Source organism: Gorilla gorilla, chromosome 12, assembly GCF_029281585.2.
Source record: "Gorilla gorilla gorilla isolate KB3781 chromosome 12, NHGRI_mGorGor1-v2.1_pri, whole genome shotgun sequence".
In the NCBI taxonomy this organism is placed as follows: domain Eukaryota; kingdom Metazoa; phylum Chordata; class Mammalia; order Primates; family Hominidae; genus Gorilla; species Gorilla gorilla.
In genome coordinates this window covers 44,504,567-44,523,185 of record NC_073236.2, presented here as the reverse complement: position 1 = coordinate 44,523,185, position 18,619 = coordinate 44,504,567, and the positions used below count along the sequence as shown (strand labels likewise).

The 18,619-nt window shown below is 40.2% G+C and overlaps 1 long non-coding RNA gene across 5 annotated transcripts in view; it reads right to left on the bottom strand.

The window, feature by feature from the left end:
- Positions 1-18,619, bottom strand: part of LOC109025754 (uncharacterized) — a 201,597-nt gene that overhangs the window by 19,544 nt on the left and 163,434 nt on the right. For 2 of the 5 annotated variants that reach the window (XR_010129884.1, XR_008677285.2), the window contains exon 4: positions 17,038-17,159. The exons of 1 other annotated variant lie outside the window; for it this stretch is intronic. This is a non-coding gene — a long non-coding RNA (uncharacterized lncRNA). Of the gene's footprint in view, positions 1-5,763; positions 7,601-8,189; positions 13,969-17,037; positions 17,160-18,619 lie in introns of those variants that run through there. 2 more of the 5 variants (XR_008677286.2, XR_008677284.2) reach the window with 2 other exon arrangements.

Here is an 18,619-nt window from a genome sequence, read left to right as displayed (position 1 = left end):
CTGACCTAGTTTTTCACGTTAACTTAGAAAGGCACTTGGCTGAGAGGTGGGGTCTGTTCAATTGGTTGAGGGGCTCAGATTTTTTTTTTTTAAATTGAGATAGAGTTTTGCTCTTGTCACCCAGGCTGGAGTACAATGGCGTGATCTCAGCTCACTGCAATCTCTGCCTCCTGGGTTCAAGTGATTCTCCTGCCTCAGTGCCCCCAGTAGCTGGGATTACAGGTGTCCACCACCACACCCAGCTAATTTTTTTTATTTTTAGTAGAGACGGGGTTTCACCATGTTGGCCAGGCTCGTCTGAAACTCCTGAGCTCAGGTGATCCGCCCACCTGGGCCTCCCAAAGTGCTGGAATTATAGGCGTGAGCCACCTTGCCCAGCCCTAGAATTTTATTTTTGATTAACACCTGTGTCTTGTTAAACAAGTTCTACCAAATTTCTATCTCACCTCCATCTTCACAGACAGACAATAGCAAAAGGGCATGAAGAAATACAAGATTATGAGGCACACCAAAGCTGCCAAAGTGTTCTGATTGAATCCTAGGCAATGTCTAAAGACAAAATCACAGCAATTTAGTTTAAAGACCTTACTTGGCCTATATTTGTGATTCTAGAATCAGGCAACACTTTATTCTGTAAAACAGAATGAGTGTTCTGATAATCTGAGCAGAGGAGTTTGGCTTTACAGACAGAAAAGGGCTGAGAAATGCAGACAGAGGGAACAAAAAGATTGGTCATTTCGAAGTTACTTTTCTTATAGGATTCAAAACAGAGGGGACTGACTGGGCACAATCACTCACATCTATGGAGAAAATGAAAATATTTTGCCCCCAAATATATTTCTTTGGCATATTTTGAAATGGCTGCCACCTAGGCATCCTGACAGATGTGGCCTTTCAAAGCTGCCTTAAGTGGTGTATTAGTCTGTTCTCACACTGCTACAAAGACATACCCAAGATGGGGTAATTTATAAAGAAAAGTTGTTTAATTGACTCACAGTTCTGCATGGCTGGGGAGGCCTCAGGAAATTTACAATCATGGTGGAAATGGAAGTAGGCACGTCTTACATGGCAGCAGGTGAGAGAGTGTGTGTGGGAGAAATGGTCAAACACTTATAAAATCATTGGATATCCCGAGAAATCCATCATTATCATGAGAACAGCATGGGGGAAAACCACCCCCATGATCCAGTCACCTCCTACCAAGTCCTGCCCTTGACACATGGGAATTATGGGGATTATAATTCAAGATGAGATTTGGGTGGGGACACAGAGCCAAACCATATCAAGTGGGAAAAATGTGCATCTGTAGAGAATCTGTTAATGCATCCAGGCCCCTCCCCTTTCTGCTCCTTTCCCCAGATCCAGGAGACATTGAGAATCTGACACCTTTAAAAGTCTGAAAACAAACAGTTTACCATCTATTCTGTCTGAGGGAGGCTTCATCTACATAACAAGTCCTCCTTTGCAGCCAAGCCTCTTCTCCACCTCCCACACCCTGTTTTACCAGAATCTAAGCCTCTAGTCTTTCTGTAACCTCGAAATGGTATACAAGTTTCTTAACTCATTGGGAATTTACATCTTCATTCTGTAGACTCTTGTGTATGCACATTAAATAAATTTGTATGCCTTTTCTCCTATTAATCAATGTGCCTCATGTCAGCGATTTTTAGCAATTAGGGGGCCAAGGGCCTACAGCCCCAACACCTCTAATCCTACAGGGAGCTGAGGTGGGAGGATGGCTTGAGCCCAGGAGTTCAAGACCAGCCTGGGCAACACAGAGAAACCCCTATATCTACAAAAAAATTAAAAATTACTTCGGTGTGGTGGCACATACCTGCAGTCTCAGCTACTCTGGAGGCTGAGGCAGGAGGATCATTTGAACCCAGGAGTTTGAGGCTGCAGTGAGCTATGATCATGGCACTGCACACTCAGCTGGGTAACAGAGCAAGACCCTGTTTCAGAAAAAAAAAAAAAAAAAAAAAAAAAACGGGACTTCCTTATTATACCGAATCAGGTTGACTAGAATCTCCTGTTTTTAGGAAAACTGTCCTATTTCAATGTTCAATTTGATTACATGGCACTTAGCACCAGTGACTCCATTCTGGTTTGGCCTGATCTCCTAGGGCCCAGTGCAGGAGGCCAGCCCAAAACAGTGGTCTCTCATGCACTTTGTTTCCCAGCACAGATGTTCCAAGGACAGAATGGACAGCAAAATGTTTCACTTACATTCAACAAATTGCTTCATTTGGAACTGCGTCAGAAAGTTGCTAGCCCTTTTTTACATTGGTGATATTCCCAACATGTAGTCATATTTTCCTACATCTTAAGGTTTTGCTTCCAAAGCAGCAAGAGCTTGGAATTCTTTATAGAGAAAACATGTCTAGTGAGTTGAAATCTGCTCCCACCCTGCACTGAGATTCTATACCCCCAGTAGACTGACCTTGGTCTGACATTCCCTGTGCTAGAGCTAAGGCCTTTCAGGATTTAATATAGAGTAAACTTTCATTTTCTTCCATTAAAATGGCAGTCCTCCAGCATTTTTTTCTCATCAGTTGGCAGTGAGTGTAAGTTCAGCACTTACTTATTTCCCTGGCTCAGCAAAAAGATATACATGCCACTTGACAATAAAGATTTAGTAAGAACTCATTTTGGAGGGGAATTACTTATTTGAATTTTGCCAATGAAAGTGAGATAATTTCAAAATGAGTCCATATGTTATGTTGCATGGTTAATGAGAATGGAGTCATTCCAAAATGATTGGACATTTTATTTCTAATTTTACAATTCTTTGAGTTATTTAAAACTTCTCCATTACTTCTCTATTGCTTATCTAATTTGTCCTTTTTTTCCTGGAAACTATGTATTTTTTTCCTCAATTGATGGATTTGTTCTTATCCATCAAATATAGGTAAGGATTGGCCAGGTGCGGTGGCTCACGCCTGTAATCCCAGGCAGGCGGATCACAAGGTCAAGAGATCGAGACCATCCTGGCCAACACGGTGAAACCCTGTTTCTACTAAAAATACAAAAATTAGCCGGGCGTGGTGGTGGGCACCTGTAGTCCCAGCTACTTGGGAGGCTGAGGCAGGAGAATTGCTTGAATCCAGGAGGTGGAGATTGCAGTGAGCCAAGGTCACACCACTGAACTGCAGCCTGGCGACAGAGCAAGACTCTGTCTCAAAAAAAAAAAATAAAAAAAAAAAATAAAAATAAATATATATATAGATAAGGACTGAATTATATTCAATATACTATAGAAACATATCTCTATGATATTAGTTTTTCTTTCCATTAGAATCAATTCATTTATTCTTTGTTTCAATAACAAATATGAAGAAAGTATCTGGGGATAAATTCACTTATCCTCAATTTTTTTCTTTTTTTATATTCTTCCCATTACTTGATAACCTTAGTCCGTAATCAGTCCTGTTTTACAATCTTGTAATCACCTTTGCTTTCCTAAAAGTGATCAGTTTAGTATTTAGTTAGTTGCTGGATTTGAGAGAGAGAGAGAGAAAAAGAGAGATCATGTTTATTTCACCTTAAAAACCAAAGATAAAGATATTTGCCTCTATAGCATAATGCTTGAAACATCAGTGCTACAGTGGCTATTACAGATGGAATCCTAGCCTATGCAAAGACTGTGGCCAAGAGATCTCTGCCAGAAGCCACCCTGTGGTATTCCTCCGGCCCCTCTCTCTGGAAGGAATTTTTACTTCCTACATCCAGTCTCCTCCCAGGATATTTAGTGGCCACCTAGGCAAATGCTAGGACCTTTGGCTTTCTTACTCCCCACACACCCAGGACTTTTCCTGCCCTTGTCACGTACAGCTATATGTTAAAGAGTTTGTTTAACATCCATGCCTGTGGTCTTCCACATTACTCCAACATGAAAAAGAGTTGTCAAAATGGACAAATAAACTTTAATCTATTCACTTTCTCCAAAATGACACTGAACATTTTCTCATGAATTCAGATGACCAGTCAGAGAACATACGTTAAAGTCAGGGGCGGTCTTCCTTCTTGGGGCTTTGGTTCACTAATTCTCCACTAATGCACTGATTCTTGATTCTAAATGGCACCAGTGATATCTTACAGAGGGAAAGTCCAACGTTCTTTGCTTCTTGTCCATCTGGGATAATTTTTTTCTCTGAATTCCCAATATTTTTTTCTTGTTCTTCTCATTGATCTATTGTTGATTTTTAAAACTACCATCCCCATGATTCTGCTTCCTTTCTGATCCTTCATCATTTATTCTGCCTACAGACAGAAAGGGGCTTTAAGCTTCACTTGGGAAGCCTGTCCAGGATTCCCTGAAACATCACTTCCAACTATTGGAATCCAGAGATCTCAGATGTGTTTAGTGTCTGTGGTAGGCAGACCAATGGTTGCCCAAGGACGCCCACGTCCTAATCCTTGGAACCTGTGAATATGGCACTTTACATGGCAAAAGGGACTTTATAGATGTGATTAACGATCTTGAGATGGGGGGTCATCTGGATTATCTGGGTAGCCCCAATGTGATTTTATAAAGGAGCAAGAAGTTAGAGGAGATGTGCAGACGGCTCAGAGGCTAGAATCCCACACCACCATGAGCCAAGGAATGCGGGGCCTCTAGAGGCTGGGAAAGACCCAGAGCTGATTCTCCCCGAAGTCTTCAGAAGGACAGCGGCTTTGCTGACACCTTGATTTCAGCCCAGAGAGACTCATTCTGGGCTTCTGACCCCCCAGTACTGTAACATAATAAATTTGTATTCTGTTAAACCACCAACTTTGAGGGACTTTATCATAGCAGTCATAAAAAATGAATGTTGTGTCTTTTATTTCATTTAACCACCTTAGTTCTTTTCATGCTATCATCACTTGCTCTTTAATGTCTGTTATTTGTTAATGTCCTTTCCCCCTATTTTTTTCTGCCTGTATTTCACAGAGGATCTCTAAGTTCTGAGCACTGACACCATCCCGTAAATGGCCAGGTGCTGCTCCTGCCCCTAACAGTCTTCTGTCTTTGTTTCCCGCTAGTTATTACACTCTGGAGGCGAGAGCTGAGCAGTTGTTGACTGGGGCTCAGCAACACTTTTGCCTCCTTGCTTTAAATACACTTTGTGCTCTGTCTCCTTTCCCAAAATTGTTCCGTCCTCTTGAAGTTAATTAATCCTTTTCTTTTCATGAGATTTGAGAAAAGTGCCTCCCCTCACCATATGTCCCATTTTTCATATTTGTCTACTGGATAATGGATCTTCTCTCCTTTGCATTCCTAGAAGTGATTACTTTGGTATTTAGCTGCTTGCTGGGTTTGAGAGAGAGAGAGAGAGGGAGGGAGAGAGAGTAATATAAACCCTTTATCTTTCCTTCTAATAGGTTTAATCTTTAGCTAATTAACTTCAGGTAAGAAATTCACCATCTTCTAAGTCTAAGCAACTACTGTGCTACCCAAATTTATATCTATTTTCTGTTTTTAATCCAATCAGCCATATCTTTCATTTAAAATGTAAAGGCATGCACATATTCTCAGACCATCCTTCTAAAAACTCACTTCCTCCAAGATTCAAAGTCTTCTGAGACTGTATATTTCTCCTTTGCTTATAAAGTTTCATTTCTCATGAGACAAATAGGTAGTTTTCTTTATCAAACTGTCTGTATAAGGAGAGTATAAATTGGTAAATTTTTCAGGCAAGCAATTGGACCACAAATTTCAAGGCCTTGAAAACCTCAGAGCTTTGTCACAACAATCCATGAACAAATTTCACAAAGTTAGAATTTCATAGGAATTCATGACATAAATTTACTTGTTTACTTATGAAATAAACTTATGAAATAATTGGAGACATGCACAAATATTTACACATACATATTTATGATTGAATTATTTATACAAAATGTAGACAACAAAAAACCCAATAATAAATGTGTAACCTTATAAAATTAAACACTGTGCAGTAAAATTTGAAAAATCAGATTTCTAAAAGGTCAGATTTTCAAAAATTATTTAATGACATAGGAAAGTGTCCATGATTCAAATCTTAAAATGAAAAACAAAAGCAAATCCCAAGGTATAAGGTGAGTATAATATGAACTCAATTGGGAAAGCACAGACACACTCATTCACACACAAAATGGAAAGTACCATAAAGAAATACACCAATCTGTTAACAGTATTTATCTGTACATGGTGATGATGTTAATAGTGACATTTTATTTTTTAATTTAATTTGATTATTATTATTTTTTTGAGACAGAGTTTCACTCTTGTCACCCAGGCTGGAGTGCTATGGCGTGATCTTGGCTCACTGCAACCTCCGCTTCCCAGGTTCAAGCGATTCTCCTCCCTCCACCTCCCCAGCAGCTGGGATCACAGATGCCTGCCACCACACCTGGCTAGCTAATTTTTGTATTTTAATAGAGACAGGGTTTCAACATTTTGGCCAGGCTGGTCTTGAACTCCTGACCTCAAGTGATCCGCCCGCCTCGGCCTCCCAAAGTGCTGGGATTACAGGTGTGAGCCACCGTGCTTGGCCCATTTTATTCATAATGTTTTCTGTATTTTCCAATTTCTCCACAATAAACACCTAAAACTTGAGGAAACAAATCTAAAAACAAGTTATTTGAATGTTTGCCAGCATAGTCAGTGATAAGACTGCAGACTGGAGCCCGACTGCCTGGAGTCACAATCCAGGCTCCAAACCACAGTCTGTGTAAAGTGCTTAGACTGTGCCTTCCCCATAGTGAGTCCTAGGTGAGGGTCCTGACTATGGACTACAGTGGACACTTTCAGATTATCAGGCTGGGACCTCCACCCACACAGGTGGGTGATGATTGCAGGACCTTCAGTGACTTCCTGGCCAGGCAGCAGTAAAACATCTGGTGAAGGGGGCCAAACGGTATTTTCCCACTAGGAATTCTGGAAATGAACCCGAGACAGGAGTCGGTCTACCTTGACTGCCTGGTCTGTGACATGTAAAATTGGGAACTGTTAGATATTCCTCTACCCTGCCTCACTTGCCCCAATACCTGTACCATGGGACCCAGGTATATTCATATATATCCCATCTGTGTGTATGAGGAGGCAATGAAGTCTAGAATTATAAATACCATTGTTTTATTGTATATTGTAAAATCAAGATATAACCAATTATATATTAATAATAAATATGTATCATAGAAGCACATGTGTTATATAAATATGCATGAGCCATGATTCTAGACTTGGTCACCAACCTGCAAAATGAAATAGAGAAGAGCAGAGGTGAGGAACCTGAGTGCAGCCTGGCCCACATGGTCTAGATGCTCAGCAACCCGTCTGGTCCTATTACCTCGCCCTTCTTGTAAACCCATCTAGGACTCTGCAACCACAGGAATCCTGACTAGTGCAAATCTGGTTGACGGTGGGCTCTGCACAGTCCCACAGCTGCAAGCTTCTTCCAGTCCCTCTCCCTGTGGCTCGTGAGAAACATGCACCAGAGGAAGCTCACAGATGACAAGCTGTCCAGGAGGTCTGGGGGCTTGGGAGCATGGGGAGGGCAAGAAGCCCGAAGTCCAGGGAGCAAGGAAGTGACGAGAACAACTGGCCAGCTGCTTCCTATTAGTGGAATACTGCTTCCTGTTAGGGAAATAGACAATTACCTGGACATACTCAAATGGAGGACTCAGTAAGCTTATCAGAGTGTTTGTATGTAGAGGCCTGTTCCATTAGATCTTCACAGACTCGAAACTTTGCGCTTTACTAATACCCAATTTGAGTTAATTTACTTGAGATTTCAGAATCAAAGTCAAAAGATTTTTAAAAAGCCAAAATTATATGATATATAAATATTAGGTTGGTGCGAAGTGATTGCAGTTTTTGCCATTACTTTTAATGGAAAAAATGCAATTACTTTTACACCTATCTACCATTATGGTTTGCTAAGTTTTTATAAGTACTAATAGTTACAGCATACTTAATTTGTTGTCTATGTGTCTTCTTTAGTGGTTAGTATATTCTGAATATTTTTTCTTTTGTAAATAGTGAATACTTGGGACACGCTTTGAGGCTATGCAAATTTCTGGTTCTCCTTAAACTTTTGTCCTCTAATATTAGCATTCATCAATGGACTGCACCTACAGTAGCTATTACTGTGGTGTCCTCATGGTCACTGTCTACTTCCCTCATTTCTCCTGCGCATATTAACTGCGCCTCCCCTGTAATGAATAGTTACACCCTTTCCCTCATTTGTTTGTCTATTAAATCATTTATGTAATATAGACTTACAGATGTTTATCTATTAGTTATTTCTTTTAGCTCATTGCTCAAATTGTTCCAGTTTTGTCCATTATCAACTCTTTAGATTAGGTTTTGTGTCCTTTTAATATACTTTCCTTTTTTTTTTTTTTTTTTGAATAGTACTTATTTACTTTCTCTTGCCACAAGATACTCCAGGCTCATCCTGGATTGTTCGATTGTTCCTGTCACAGCCTTGGTGAATTAGTCAGCTGGGCTGCCATAACAAAATGCTATAACATATGAGTGGCTTAAACAACAGCAGTGTATTTCTCATAGTTCTGGTGGCAAGAAGTTCAAGATCAAGCTGCCTACAAGGAAGACTTCCTTCTGAGGCCTCTCTCTTGGCTTGTAGGAAACTGCCATCTTGGTGTGTGCTCACATGGTGAAGAGAGAGAGCACTCTCTAGTGTGTCTTCTTCTATGAGACTTCATCTAACACTAATTACCTCCAAAAACCCACATCACAAAATACCATTAAATTAGAGGTTAGGACTTCAACATAGGACTTTGAGGCAGGGGACACAAAAACACTTAGTCCATAACACTTAGAATCAAGCATTTTTTCCAGGAGCCCTGGTTTATTTTATTAGAAAATGTTTGTATTTAGGAGCCAAGACCTGGACATTAGGATTGCTTGTTGCTACTGGGGTGTTCCTGCTTCTAAGTAACATTAGGAAGAACTAGGAAATATCTGTTTATATACTAATTTATGTATATACACAATTGGTTATTGATTTATTAATTGACTTTATTTTCTACAGCACTTTTAGGAGTACAGCAAAATTGAGTGAAAACTACAGATTTCTCACATACCCCTGTCCCCACACATGCACAACTTTCCCCACGATTTACATCTCACACCAGAGCGGTACATTTGTTACAAGCAGTGAACCTACACTAACGCATAATTATCACTCAAAGTCCATAGTTTACATTAGGGTTCGGTTTTAATCTTTTGTATTCTATGGGTTTTGACAAATGTATAATTTCCCGCATCGTAGTGTCATATAGAGTAGTTTCATTGCCCAGAAAATCCTCTGTACTCTTGTCTATTCATCTCTCATCTCTCCTTCTCCCAATTTAATGGCCACCATGAATCTTTTTACTGTCTCCATTTTCCTTTTACTTAATGTCATATAGTTGAATTACACAGTGCACAGCCTTTTCGGGTTGGCTTCTATCACTTAGTAATATGCATTTAGGGTTTCTCCACACTTTTTCATGGTTTGATAGCTCATCTTGTTTTAGCACTGAGTAATATTTCACTGTTTGGATATTCCATGATTTACCTATTTACCTACTGAAGGACATCTTGGTTTCTTTCAAGTTTTGGATTGTTGCTTCCTCCCTCTAGGCAATTATGAATAAAGTGTCTATAAAAATATTCCAAGTAGGAAGTTGTGCACACCCTAAATCACTGGGAAAGATTTTTGTGTGGACATAAGTTTTCAGTTTACTTGGGTAAGTATCAAGGAGCATAATTTCTGGGTCATATGGTAAGAGTATGTTTGCTTTTGAAAGAAATTGCCAAACTACTTTCCAAAGTGGCTGCACCATTTTGCCTTCCCACCAACAATGAATGAGAGTTCCTGTTGCTCCACATACTCACCAGCATTTGCTGTTGTCAGTGTCCTGTATTTTGGACATTCTAATAGGTGGGTAGTGTTATTTCATTGCTGTTTTAATTTGCAACTTTCTAATGAGATATGATGTTGAGTATCTTTTCATATGCTTATTTACCATCTGTATATCTTCTTTGGTGAGGTGTCTATTTAGGTCTTTTGACTATTTTTCAATCAGATTGTTTGTTTTCTTATTGTTGAGCTTTAGGAGTTCTTTATTTTGGAAAACAGTCTTTTATCAGATGTGTCTTTTGCAAATATTTTCTCCAAGTTCATGGATTGTCTTCTCATTCTCTTGAGATGCATTTATCATTACTGTTATTTTTAAGTTTTATTTTAAGTTCAGAGGTACATGTGCGGGTTTGTTATACAGGTAAACTGATGTCATAGGAGTTTGTTGTACAGATTATTTTATCACCCAAGTATTAAGCCTAGTACCCATTAGTTATTTTTCCTGATCTTCTCCCTCCTCCCATGCTTCACCCTCCAGTAGACCACAGTGTCTGTTGTTCCTCTTTATGGAGACACATGTATTTTAATTATAATGTAAAGCAAAATAATAAATAGTAAAGTAACAATGTAAAATAAGCTATCATATTACTTATTTTTACATTTTTGTAAATGTATTAAAAATACCGTGAGTTCATACCAATGCCTCTTGATATCACAGGCTCATTCTAGCTTTGTCCTTTGTCATTTGTATTGATCATCTATCAATGAGTAATAGGAAGCAAAAGGAGGCTTAGGACCCAGAGCCTGGGTGGAGCCTGAGTTCAGCTTGCAGAGCATGGTGATGCTGCTTGTGATGCTGGGAACCGGGTATCTCCAGATCCTCTGAGGTATCCTTGCGGGGACATATTCGAACTCCTTCAATTCCCAGAACTTCTGTGACTCCTTCAAAAGCCTGGAAAAGGAAAGGCTGTTCTCCCACTTCTTAAATGAGGAAGAGGTAAACCAAGACACTTGTACTCAGCAAAACCTGGTTGGAATCATTCAACACTGAGAATTTATTGCCTTGAGTGCAAAACTATTTAGAGGCTATTTAAGAATTTTCTGGAAAATCGTAAAGTACAAGAAAAATGCCTATTGAAATAATAAATGTCATTTAAATTTGTGTGTGTGTGTGCGCGCGCATGTGCATGCTATGGATTTAGTTCTTTTAGAATAGAAGAATTGAAGGCTTGTCAAAGCTATTCCCTTGGGTGTGGTGGCGGCAAAATGTTGTAAAATGAGGATGATAAATTAGTAGTTTGGAGGCAACTTGCAAATTGCACCATCTCAATTCCAGCCCTGGTGCTTCCTTGACTCACAGTGAGAAACTGAAGTATTTTTTCTCAGCTTTACTAATGTGAGGGCTCTGACAGGTGATGAATGTTTTCCTTACACACTGGAGTGCTGCTCTTTGCCCCCAGTGTGGCCACATCCAACTCAAAGCAGCTCAAGTGAGAGTCTCTATGGCCTAGCCTTCTGAAAACAGAATACTATACACACACCAAAGGGGGAAAAAAAAAGACTCAAGGAAAAGACATCACAGCTGCCTATTTGGGCCCAGACCTGAGATCATTTATGTGACTTTTGGCTGTAAGATTTCAGGAACAGTCAGATTTTAAATTTTAACGGGCAGTTTCTAAGGAATTACTTTTCTGGCAGCAGAGGTAAAGGCACAGAGGGAAGCTCCCGGGACTGCCTAGGGACACTTTTGGGCCTACGGAGACAAGGCTGCATCTTCTTTATCACAGTAGGTGTCAGCTGTCACTGGAAATAATTGTTCCCCTGACATTTTTGCCAACTGCAGAGTTACAAAGGGCCCTTTCACTATTTTTATCTTCATTCAGACTCTGGTAATTTTTTATAATTTCTGAATTTTCTTTTCACTTAAAAATATTAGTCTACTAATTCCACGTTTAGAAATTTATCCTAGGTGTATGTTGAGAAATGCATGAAAATATTTACCACCTGTGAAGTTAATCATATCTTTATGTACATTGTACAAGATATTAAACAATCTAAGTGGTAGTCCCGGTTAAGTAGATTACGACAATGGAATATAGCGCGATTATTTCACAATTTTTTTCAAAGTCTGTTTAATAATATTTCTATCAGTTCAATAAGACCTCTTTTACCTGTGTGCCAGAGAGACTTTATTGGACTGATGAAAATGTTCTAAAACTGATTAATAGTGATGGCTGCACAACTTGGTAAATTTACTGTTCAATGAATTGCACACTTGAAGTGGGTGAATTATATGATGCGTAAAATGTATCTCATTAAAGTTGTAAGAAAATTGCTGATTGCTGAGACCTAGATCACTGCTGCTATCCATGGGTCAGAGTAGGGGTGTCATGGAGATTAGTAAATATGTGTAGTATAGACCGAGTTCCCTTGGCAGTTGTTGAAACGTCAATCATAGCTCCTCCTAAGATTATTCTCCTAGTTCCTAGTTTCAGGTTCCTGTTCTCCTAGGAGAATATGCATACTTGGAATTGTTATTTTCAGTAACTGGGATAACTCCCATATTGTCTCCTAGACCCACTGAGTAGAAAGGAAAACTGAGAAGTCCGTGAACCTGTTACAGTGATGAAATCGCACTCTGGCTCTAACCAGTAGGAAGCGGTGCACACCCTAAATCACTGGAAAAGGCAAACTGCCAGAGGGAGGGAGATGAGCACCATGAACATGCAGGGCTCACCCTGATAAAGCACTGGGGTCTAGTGTCCTGGGGCACATCGGGATACCCCTCCCAGACAAAGGAGACAAAGGACAAGCTGCTAAACCTAGAGCTCCCCACCTCCAAGACAACACATTGGACTTTGGATATATATATTCCATAACTTTTGGGTGGCCCATTTTGATTCACTTACTGTTTTTTCAAATTACTTCCAGTTTTGATTGGTACCCAGAGGAGAAATCAGTTTTTCAAGTGACGCAGCTGCAGTAACAGCAGCTGGGTTCATCAACTTACAAACTGGCAGAGCCAACTAAGGGCAAAGTACCCAAACAGCTTGGCTGCCGTCTGAAGCCCGCAGTGAGCCCCAGGGGAGAATGAGAGCCTCTGCATTCCATCAGGAATTAACTTCCCTTTGAGAAAACATTTCTTAGTTTGTAACTAGGCTCTGTGGAGACTCAGCATCTGACTATATCACCAGGTGCTGTAGACGCTGTTGGCTGTCAAACCAATTCCTATGTGCTCAAACCCTTATCCCCATGTCTGTATCATTAGCAGGACTGGAGGAGCTATATTATCAAATATTCCTCCACTTCTGTAGATGAGGGTGGGGTAGGATGCCACAGGTCAGATTTTGGGCCAATAAGACAAAAGCAGAAGTCTCTGCAAAGATAACTGCAAAGGTGCTGGTCCTGGGTCACTGAGCCTGCATCCCCTCCGACTTATTTCTACAAGAGTACAAGAGAAAAGGAAAGCCCTATGTGCTGAAGTCACTATGAGTTGTATACTCTGTTGTTTGCATCCTGAAGCATCCCTAATTGATACACCAGGCATGTGTGTGACTTGGGCAGCCCTTGCTGACCTGGGAATTGTCAATTTCATCTTAGAGAAGCTTTGCACCCCATTGTCTAGCAAGCCTGCAGCACCCAATCTCAGAGAGCCTCATCCCACCACCTTGTTCCTTTTTCTTCAAGCTTCACTTTTATCTTCAGGGTACATTCCTGAGGAACAATTCATTAGGAAGAAACAGATGACTCTGCATGGCATCACAGCTCAGCAGTGGCACTAAAGGACAGTGGAGGAGGAACCTCCCTGTGGTAAGCAGAACTTCAAGCCACATATTTCATTCCCTACATTTCCTGGAATGAGGGGTGGCTAGAGATAGGGGTACACAGTTCATTCCAGCTCAGTGATTTGGCCAAATAGCAAGGGATTTAGAAGCAACAGAGTGGACCTGGAGACAAAAAGCGTGGAAAAGAGGATATGGGCTGTCTTTTCAGAATGGTGCAAGAGTAGCAGAATATCTGTGTTCTCTGCGGCTGCTCCCAGGCTGGATGAGATGTCCTACTCTGTCACTGTGGGTCAGCATCCTCCTCCAACCAGCCAATCTCTTGCGTGGTGGTATTCTAGAGAGTGGCCAAACTGTCAGAAAGGAGGTGACGAAATGGGTCAAAAGCAATTCTCCACAACCTGCTTTGCCATCCCCTCTGCATAGTGCCCAAGCGGCTGGCACCATTCACCAAATTGAGATTTTAATATTTACCATACCCTAGGAACAGCCAGCTTCTTGGCAGCACAGTGACTGCACCGAGCATCTTCCGTCATAGAAGCACAGCGATCTGCTTCACTGGAATTAAGATGAACTTTGTGCTTCAGTTTGCATTCATGCTACTTTCAGCATCACTACGTCCCAGACTTTCTAAACATCTTATACGTTGTCATGTTGCCCCACATTACATTGCTTCTGGCAAATAATTAATTTTATAAAAACAACTACCTTAATGTTTGTGGGATTCACAGGATTTATCAGGTGTACTATCCTCCAGATATAGGCAGTATATACATTCTTAAATACATACTAAAAACTCAGTTTTGACCCCAGATGGGAGAAGAGCATCTTGCGAGGCTGGGATGCTGTCCTGTGGGTGCAATATGTCCACTGAACCAGCAGTCAGTATGTGGTGCTTTCTCACCCTTGGCCAAAATACATGGATCTAAAAGGTAAGAATAAAGGTGGCATGCCTCATGATTAGACCTATAGCCTAATGAAACATTTGTATTTCCAGTCCTTGTACTTCAGTGCTTTTCCTGTTTGGAAGTTTACTAGCTATGGAAGAAACCCTTCTATTAAGGATCACAACAATGTCTTCAACTGCTTGGCCATTTATGTTTTCAGGCCATCTGGCACAAAGAAAAAGAAAAGAAAAAAGTAAAGAGGAGAAGTTGTAGTGTTTGGGGGGCATAGGTCCTCACTATGAAGGAAATACTGAAGTTTTTCACACAATGGCAACAGGAAGGCAAGTGAATGGAGCCCAGGTGATTCTCCCAGGTCCTTATGCAACCACGCCCAATGCTATCACCGTATATGGGCTAGAATGCCAAGGGTTGATATTCGTTGGTAATGAAAAGTTGAGTTATCCCAATGGGTAAACAACAACTTAGTTATTGGCAGAAGGCAGAAGGAACATAGAATACATTATGGGGAATGCAGTCTCCATTGACGTTGCCTTCCATGCTGGGTCATGCTATGTTCATAATTTTTTTAGTGATCTTCTTTTTCTTTCCCATATTGTATATAGGTGTACAGTAAGTCCTGGTAGTACTAACACTGAAACTGAGAGCATAGGTTGCAGGATATTGAGAGGGCACTGCAATTGCTATAGAAGACTGTGTATTACTCAAGGAACGTGGAGTGGTTGAAGTAAATGACTACAACTTGGATTATATTCCGCTGAGGAGTGCTGTACTTTTAATCATACAAGAAAGGACTATATTATTTTAGGCAAAAGTACTTTCTTCCATAGGATTGAAGAAAGGTTTACAAAGGTGTTGAGTGGTCAAAGGGAGGGGATGTAGAAATATTTCACATTTTCTTTAGAGGAGGGCCGCTACCTTGATTCAAAGGCTCTTCCAGTTTTGAAGGAGTGCCTCATTACCAGGCTTTATGGGAGGCAGAGCCCTCCCTCCCAGGCCAGAAGCAGAGAGACCAGATGCTTCCTCTCACCCCTAGCCTGCCAGCAACCTGGGCTGTGGGCAGGTAGCCAAGGCTGGAGTAATTTGATGCTCTTACCCAGGACTCAAATCCTGCTTTTTGGGTGAGCCTCTGAGACAGCTGAGATGTGAGCCCTGATGAAATCTGCACCAGACTCCTCTCAGCAGGGAGCTCAGCTCGGTCCGGCTGCCTGGTCTCCTGCTTCTCTCAGACGGGCTTTTGAGCCTTCTCACTGCTGCTGTAAACTACTCAGCATCCTTCTCTGATTAACTGACCAGTCAATTTCTATCACTTGCAACCAAGAATCCTGACTAATGTGCCAAGTAATTTCTCTTTACTCTGAGCACGCCTCAAAAATGAAACACTTTTCTAAAAACAACTTGTTTTTCTTACCACAACTGTTTGAAGTAGTTTGATAACATCGCTTGGCCTAATAATTGCATAAATTATCTGGTATTCTGAGCTCACACACAACCAAATCAGGCCCAACCTAAGAATGTTAGAAAATTGTCTTTTGCCATGAAAATGTTTTCATAATCTATGTATGTGTGTAATCCACACATCAAACATTTATTATTCATCTCATAGATCCCAAGAATGGACGCTATTGCCTTTCAAGAGTTCAGACTACAGAATAATTCAGTACTACATGTACCTACAAGATTTGAGAATAGTTGAGAAAAGTGATCAGCACAAGGCTGGGGTTGCAAGGAGCCTCCCCAAGAAGGTGAAATGCAACATGCATTGCACTAGAAAAATAAGAGCATTTCTTCAAGCAGAGGGCACAACATATGCAAAGGCCCAGGAATATTTCACACACTGTGTCAGGGAACTACGGGATGTTTGAAGTGGCTACAGCAAGCTTAAGAAAAGAGCAGTCAAGGAAAATGAAGTGAGTGTTGGGCCGAGGTCAATTCATGGATGGCTCTGTTCATTTTTTCCTAAATGTAAAAGGAATGTACTAGTTTCTCAGGGCTGCCATAACAAAGTGCCACGGACTAGGTGGCTTAAACAACAGACATTTATTTTCTTTCAGTTCCGGAGGATGGAAGTCTGCAATCAGGCTGTTGGCAAGGCTAGTTTTTCCTGAGCTCTCTCTCCTTGGCTTGTAAATGCCACCCTCTCCCTGTTGTCTTCACACGGTCGTCCCTCTCTGTGTGTCTGTGTGTCCTAATCTCCTCTTCTTATAAAGATGCCAGTCAGATTAGATTAGGGCCCATCCTGAAGACTTCATTTCAACTTAATTACCTCTTTAGAGACCCTGTCTGCAGATAGTCACATTCTGAGTTACTGGAGATTAGGATTTCAACATATAAATTTTGTTGGGGATAAAATTCAGGCCAGATACAGTGGCTCACACCAGTAATCCCAGTGTTTTGGAAGGCTAATGTGGGAGGACCACTTGAGGCCAGGAGTTCAAGACTAGCTTGGGCAATATAGCAAGACCCCAACTCTACAAAATTTTTTTTAAAAAAGTAGCTAGGTATGATGGCACGTACCTGTAGTCCTAGATACTTGGGAGGCTGAGGAGAGAGGACTGCTTGAGCCCAGAAATCCAAGGCTTTAGTGAGCTATGATTGTACCACTGCCCTCCAGCCTGGGGGACAGAGCAAGACCCTGTCTTAAAAAAAAAAAAAAAATCAGCCCAAAACAAGGAACACAGAAGCGTTTATACAAAGGAGTGACATCATTAGAGCAACTGTTTATCAGGCCCACTTCAATGACAATTTGGTGCCCTAAGTATGTGTATGTAATTAAAGTCCAAATATCCCATTGTCTACAGCAAGGAATCAGATAAGTGAAATGACACCCAAAAATAAGCCTTTATTGAACAAAATAAAATTTAAATTATTCGAATTCACTTTACCCTAAATTGAGCTTTGATTTAAATTCTGATCACACCATGGCCAGAAGGGAGAAGTAAAAAGGCCTGAGAGAAAACATACTAAAAATCAATTTTAAAAAGTCTTAAACAGTCCATCTCAGTTACAAAGCATTTTCAGATAGCAAATTCTTGCAGAATTTCTCTTAATTTCTATACTTTTGAGAGACTCCTTTTCTACACCAGTGTAGAGAGGAAGAAGCAACGGCGTGGACAGAGTAGGAGGCAGAGGTAATGGCAGCATAAAATCCTAGATTGCCTACGTACTTCCCTGTTTTATTCCACAATTGATTTTACATAGCCAATTTCACCTTTAATCATGAAGTTTTAAATGGCTTTCATTTCAAGATCCAAAAGACTATTTTAAAACGTGACATCTCATACATCTTTATTACTCACTTTTCACCAAAAACTTTGAATTATCAAATAGTTTCTTGAGGGTTATAAATGTTAATAATTTTTATTCCCCACAATACCTTTCCTAGTATCCTGAGTGTGTCAAATATTGCTCAAATATGTTTTATTTAATTATTAAAATAAGAGACACTTGAATTTCATAGCTAGTAAAATCATTTAAATGTGTATGTGTGAATATACAAAGACATACACGTGTATTACATAGCAAGATTTATTTCAAAGCATTTTGAAAACTATAAATGGTTATACCAAGAGAAAACATAACACAGCTCTGGTTGACCCGCGGTTGCCCTCTGATGTTTTCAAACCATTATCATAATAAAGGGGAGAATTTGTCAAACCCAAGAACTCAAAAGATGCGTTTCAGAAATTTTCATATGGACAAAAAACTTGAGAAATTATTTATCAAGGTATCACAGATGATAATCAAATGTCAAAATTTTAAAAGAGCAGAAAATGATAAATAGTTCTGTTGCTCAGGAGGAAGTACAAGAATGTCCATGTGTGAGAAAATATGTGTATAAATATATTTCTATACATACACACATAGACACACACATGCACACACATATACATGTGTTTCTGTGTATGTATGTGTGCATATAATATATGCATATGCATTATCTATATATCTTATTCCATTATTTTTATAGTGTCCCCAAATTTTGTCTTTTCATCAACTTACTCTGAAATTTTGAAACAAATTATAGTGTACATTTTGAACATCAGCTTTAATAAAGTTTCTAAGTGCCCCATTTAAGTTAATTTCTGACTTATTAAAA